Genomic DNA, 6,126 nt, shown 5'->3' with positions numbered 1-6,126 from the left:
GTTTTTGACATTTTAATTATAACCATCCTTACAGTTGTTAGATGGTTTCTTGTAGTTTTGATTTGCATTTATCTGATGATTAGTGAGACTGAGCATTTTTTCATGTTTGTTGGCTGCTTGACTGTCTTCCTTTGGGAAGTGTCTGTTCATGTCCTTTGCCCACTTTTTAATAAGGTTGTTTGTTTTTTTCCTGTTAATTTGTTTGTGATTCTAGATGTTAGGCATTTGTCAGGTGCATAGCTTGCAAATATTTTTTTCCATTCCATGAGTTGTCTCTTTACTGTCTTTTTGGGGTTTCTTTTGTTGTGCAAATACTTTTCTGTTTGATAAGGTCCTACCTGTCAATCTTAGCTTTTGCTACATTTGCTTTTGAGGACTTGGCCATGACTTTATTGCCTATACTGATGTCCAGGAGGGTTTTCCCTAAATTTTCTTCTAAGATTCTTATAGTTTGGAGTTTTACATTTAAGTCCTTTATCCATTTTGAGTTAATTTTTGTATATGGTGATGGGTAGGGGTCCAGTTTCATTCTTCTGCATCTGATTAGCCAGTTTTCCCAGCACCATTTGCTAAATATGGTTTATTTACCCCAATGTTTGTTTTTGTCAGATTTGTCAAAGATGAGTTGGTTGAAGGACCATGGTTTTATTTCTGATTTCTCTGTCCTGTTCCATGGCCTGTGTGTCTAGTCCTGTGCCAGTACCATGGTGTCTTAGTTACTGTAGCCTTGTAATGAAGTTTAAAGTCTGTAAGCGTGATGCCTCTAGCTTTGTTCCTTTTGCTGCAGATTGCTTTAGCTATTTGGGTTCTTTTACTTTCATATGAATTTGAGTATTGTCTTTTCTAGGTCTGTGAAAAATGATGTTGGCAATTTGATAGGGATTTCGTTGAATCTGTAGGTTGTCTTGGGTAGGATGGACATCTTGACTATATTGATTCTTCCAATCCATGAGCATGGGATGTTCTTCCATTTGTTTATGTAATTCTTGATTTCTTTGAGTAATGTTTTGTAGTTCTCATTATAAAAGTCTTTCATCTCTTTGGTTAGATGGATGCTGAGGTCTTTTCTTTTTTTGTGGCTATTGTGAATGGGATTGTATTTTTTATTTGGTTCTCAGCCTGTGTGTTGTTGATGTTTCAATCTCTATGTACTCTTTTTTTTTTTTTTTTTTTTGTGTTGGAGTCTCACTCTGTCGCCCAGACTGGAGTGCAGTGGCCACTCCTGGCCACTGCAGCCTCAACCTGCTGGGCTCCGGCAATCCTTCTGCCTCAGCCTTCCAAGTAGCCGGAATTACAGGCATGCACTACCATACCCGGCTGATTTTTTGATTTATTGTAGAGATGAGGTCTCGCTGCCCAGGTGGGTCTTGAACCCGCGGGCTCAGGCAATCCACTCACCTCAGCCTCCCAAAGGCGCGGGATTATAGGCTGAGCCACTGAGCCCGGCTCTATGTACTTTTTTAAAAGAAATTTTGAAACCTTGCTCTTTTCAATCTACAAGTGAACTTTTAATGAATTTGAAGCTATGTTAAATACATACGGAATAATTCATAAAATATTCATGAGATAAGATGAATATCATGAACTATAAGAAGTTGAGATTTGATCAAATTAGGGAAAAACAAATATTTTAAATCTGCTCTGACTTTTGTTGATTTAGGAACATATAAGTAGATTACAAAGAAATGTGAACTTGAGCTGTTAAACATACCTTCTAAGTGAGGTCCATGTACATTCCTTCCTAGAGTGCCTGGTACATAGTAAATGCACATAATTATTACTCACTAGAATAACTTGCTGGCCTGGGAGAACTGGGGATTCACAGAAAGCTTGGAGCTATATGGGGTAGGGGGATGGAGGCTTTCCCCATTTTTTTGTAACCTCTAAAATTCTCTAGGAATTTCCTCTATCCCCTCTCCCCCATTTCTTCTTCAGGGCCTTGTAATGCATATATTCTTTTTTTCTAGGAGAACTCCTTGAAATCTAGGGCATATACCAAAAGAAAAATCATAACTAAAGGAAAAAATTCCATCTTAGTGCCTTTGGAATTGTGGTTTGCATTGTCAACCACATATGTACGTGCATCATGAAGTATTTTCAAGCATATTTCTGCTTCTCTCTTTTCCATATTCTTGTTAGCACATGTTGGTTCCTGAGTTCAAATATCTGAGCTGTATGTTTGGGCCTCCAAAGGGGGCCCGGATGTTTTCCTGTATTAATATCACTGCAGCAGAATCTTTGTATTTATATCTTTGTTCACATCTCTGAGTATTTTCATAGATAGATTCCTAGATAGAGAATTACTGGGCCAAAGGGTATGAATATTTTAAAAAGACTATTGATACTTACTGCCAGGTGCCTTCTAGGAAGCTTGCGCTGATTTTTATACTTTTACCGGGGAAGTGGGAGGCTGCCCAGGTCGTAGCACTAGCCCCAGCCTTGGGCTCTGTCATTGCAGACCAAGCAAGAATAGGATGCCCCAGAGAGCACACACACAACCCTAGTGACAGAAACACTGCTGCAATGTGACAGGAGGAAAGTGATGTCTTATTTTTATTTCTCAGCCAAGCAACACATACTTATTATAGAAAAACTCATAAATGAACTAAAGACAGTGGAACCTTGTAATACCACCTTTTGCAGGGATATTCTGGTCACTGCATCTCTTTGCTTTATTTGATAATTAGAGTGGTCAAACATTTTATATTTATTAGTGATTTAATTTCCTCTTGTATAGATTTTTTAAATATTAAAGATATTAGTCTTTTGCTGTTTGTCTCTTCACTTTCTTGGTCTAATATATCCCTTCCTCCAAATTATTGATATTGATGTTTTTGATATTTTTAGATGTTAAAAAATTTTGAGTGGATTGCCTGAGCCCGTGGGTTTGAGACCCGCCTGGGCAACTTGGCGAGACCTCATCTCCACAATAAATAAAAATGAGCCGGGTGTGATAGTACGCGCCTGTAATTCTGGCTACTCGGAAGGCTGAGGCGGAAGGATCGCCGGAGCCCAGCAGGCGAGGCTGCGGTGGCCGGGAGTGGCCACTGCACTCCAGTCTGGGCGACAGAGTGAGACTCCCACTCAAAAAAAAAAAAAAAAAAATTTTGTATTGGAAATCTGCCAGTACTTTCCTTTGTAATTTATTCTGTTGCCTTTTTTTTTTTTTCCTTTGGGAAAGTTATGCTTTATGTTGAAATGAAATACTTATTTTCTACCTTTTTAATGTTTCAAAGGTTTTTTTTGTAACTCTTTGATTCATATGGTGTTTGTTTTCTAGCATAATCTTCCCATGTAGCTGATGAGTGTTTGTGCACAGATGTTAGACAAAGATATTCCAGGCAGACTTAACTCTGGTTGGGACTCAACTGCAGTATGTGTTGGAGAACAGTCGTGAATCCCTCATCTTGTAGAAAATAAGGCATGTGAAGGAGAAGTTGAGATTGGAAAGGTGGATTAAAGAACAGCTGGAATGCCTTTGATGTTGATGGCTATTAAGTTATGTGTAGCCAGTGAGAATTGTGAGTGGCTGAGTACCCTTAAAATGAACTCTAAGATGACTTCTTCAGCTGTAAGTGATAGAAACCCAAGTCTAAAAGGGATTGGCAGTAGTGGGAAACTGCTGGGATGGGGGAGGATTGGGGGTGGGATTGGCAATTGGGGGTAGGAAACTGCCAGGGGAGGTGGGGGCACACCTCATCAACAAGGGTACCTGCATAATAAACATTTGTTTACCTAACCCTGAATGTACCCCACATCTTTAAAATAAAAAATGAAAACAAAACAAAGCAAAACAAAAAGAAATGAAGATGAGCCCTGAACAACTTTGGAGGCACCGGTTATGTTAGGAGCCTGGGTCCCTGAATCACCGCTTGAAGCAGTCACCTGACCAAGAACATCTGCACTCAGTTTCAAGAGTGAAAAATAAACTTTTGTTATGTAGATACTCAAATTTAGGGATTTATTCAGGGTCAGAATAAGACAAGTAAGGTACTTGCCCTGGGTACAGAATTTAAGGGGAACACCAAAAAGCTCAGATATGAAGATATATAAGGCAATATTTTAAAAAACTCAAAACAATGAAAAAAGTTATCATGAACAAACTATCAGTATTTTAAATAAATATTAAATAACAACAACAAAAGAAACTCAAGTCTAACTGATTTAATTTAAGCAAAAATAATTTAAAAGGAAGAAATTTTATAGGCTCACGTAATTAAAAAACTGTAGTGGCAGCTTCCCATGTGGCTTGACCCAGGAGTTCTGATGATGCCATTGGGTGGTTTCTCTCTGTCTCTAGTTCTTTCTCTCTGTCTTTTCCATTAGCATCATTTTCAGGTTCCTAGGTGTGGCCCCTCCCGTCTCCAGATTTACATTCTCTTGAGTCTCAATTTGTAAGAAAACGGTGTTTCTTCCTTGAACCTTTCCCACAAATCTAGAAATTGATTGATTGAACTCATTGTTTCACTTGTCAGTAGAGAAAGTGAAAGTATGGTAATGATTGACTGGGGGGGGTCCTGTGTCTGTCTCAGACCAGCCATTGTTGGTGAGGGAGTTTGGGAGCTCTGTTAGGCCAGGCCTGGGTCACGTGCCTTTCTCCTGGAGTCAGGATTGGAGCTTCCCAAGACCATACAGTTTTAATGTTGGGGAGGGGAAGGTTCCCAAAGAAACTCAGGGTATTAGAGAAATAGATGATATATCAGTCAGGTTATGCTAGGTTATGCTGCAGTGACAAGCAGCACCAAAAAAATCTCAGTGGCTTACTACAGATGACTGTAACCAGAGTTTATTTCTCACTCATGCGAAGTCTGCTGGGGACTCCAGCCATCCTCTAGGGCAGTCAGCTCCCATGGCGGCTTAACCTTCTAGGTTACATGTCTCTATCACAGGTGCTGTAGGGGAAGGGAATCTGCACTACTCCCTCCGGCTGCCTACTATCTGTTGGGCAGAGGTGGCCAGAGCCAGGGGTAGAGAATGGAGGAAGGATTATAATCCTCCCATGTGCCTGGAAAGAGGGGCCAACTGGATGGCAACAAGCTTGAGATAGTGCTGCCACACTGGGCAGGCACTGACAACTGGTGCCCATGACCGTCGCCTACCACTGGTAGCCTTTGGGACCTCAGTTTGTCAGACCCATCCCTTATGTCTGTCTTTGTCTGGCTGGTTTCTGGGATAAGGCTGAGAGTGAGTACTGTATCTAGTAAACCTTTAGAGCTCTCCAGTGCTGAGTGATAGTTTGTCACCTTTCTGAGTCCATTGGGAGCATCCCAGCATGACTCAGACTGTGGATGTCTACACGCTGTCCTCTCACAGCCCTGCCAGGCTCTAGCCTCTGCTAAGGGAGAGAGTCACTTAAAGGAGAGTCATTTCTGAACTTTAAAGGAGACACAGTGCTTGGCAAAAATGGATTTCCCAAGCTGAGATCTTGGCATAGTTTGAAATTGTTTCCTTGAATCCATGGGAATTGTCTGTTCTCTGTACCAGGATGAAGTTCTGCCTTCTTTCATACTCTGTCAGCATTTAGGCAAGGAATGGTATTCTTCCCGGGTAGTCTTAAAAGAAGAAAACAGAAAATGCTGAGGCCCCTATGGAAAACAGTAAAGCAGTTTCTAAAAAAAATTAAGAATTGAATTACCATATTGTTCAATGATTCCACCCCTAGGTATATATCCAAAAGGACTGACAGCAGGGACTAGAATGTGCATACCATGTTCATAGCAGCATTGTTCCCAACTGCCGAAAGGTACAGGTAGCCCAAGGGCCTATCAGTGGTGTGTGGATGAACAGAAGGCAGTATATGTGTACACACAAGGGAATATTATGTGTAGACACACGGGAATATTGTGTATGTATACACCACGGGATATTGTTCCACCTGAAGCGGGAAGGAGATGCTGGCACTTGCTGTACCATGGATGAACCTGGAGGACCTTGTGCAGAAAGACTAATACTGTGTGACTCCGCTTGTGTAAGTCCCCGGAATATTCAGATTCAGAGGGGACATAAAGCAGAACGGTGGTTGTTGAGAAATAGGGAGAGGAAGTGAACGTTTAATGGATATGGAGTTCAGTTTAGCAAGATAAACAGAGCTGTGGAGATGGATGGTTACAAAACAGGGTGAAGGTG

The sequence above is a fragment of the Carlito syrichta genome, unplaced genomic scaffold (genome assembly GCF_000164805.1).
Source record: "Carlito syrichta isolate Samal-C Ts95f unplaced genomic scaffold, Tarsius_syrichta-2.0.1 Scaffold89693, whole genome shotgun sequence".
Classification (NCBI taxonomy): Eukaryota; Metazoa; Chordata; class Mammalia; order Primates; family Tarsiidae; genus Carlito; species Carlito syrichta.
Note: the sequence above shows the minus strand (reverse complement) of the source record.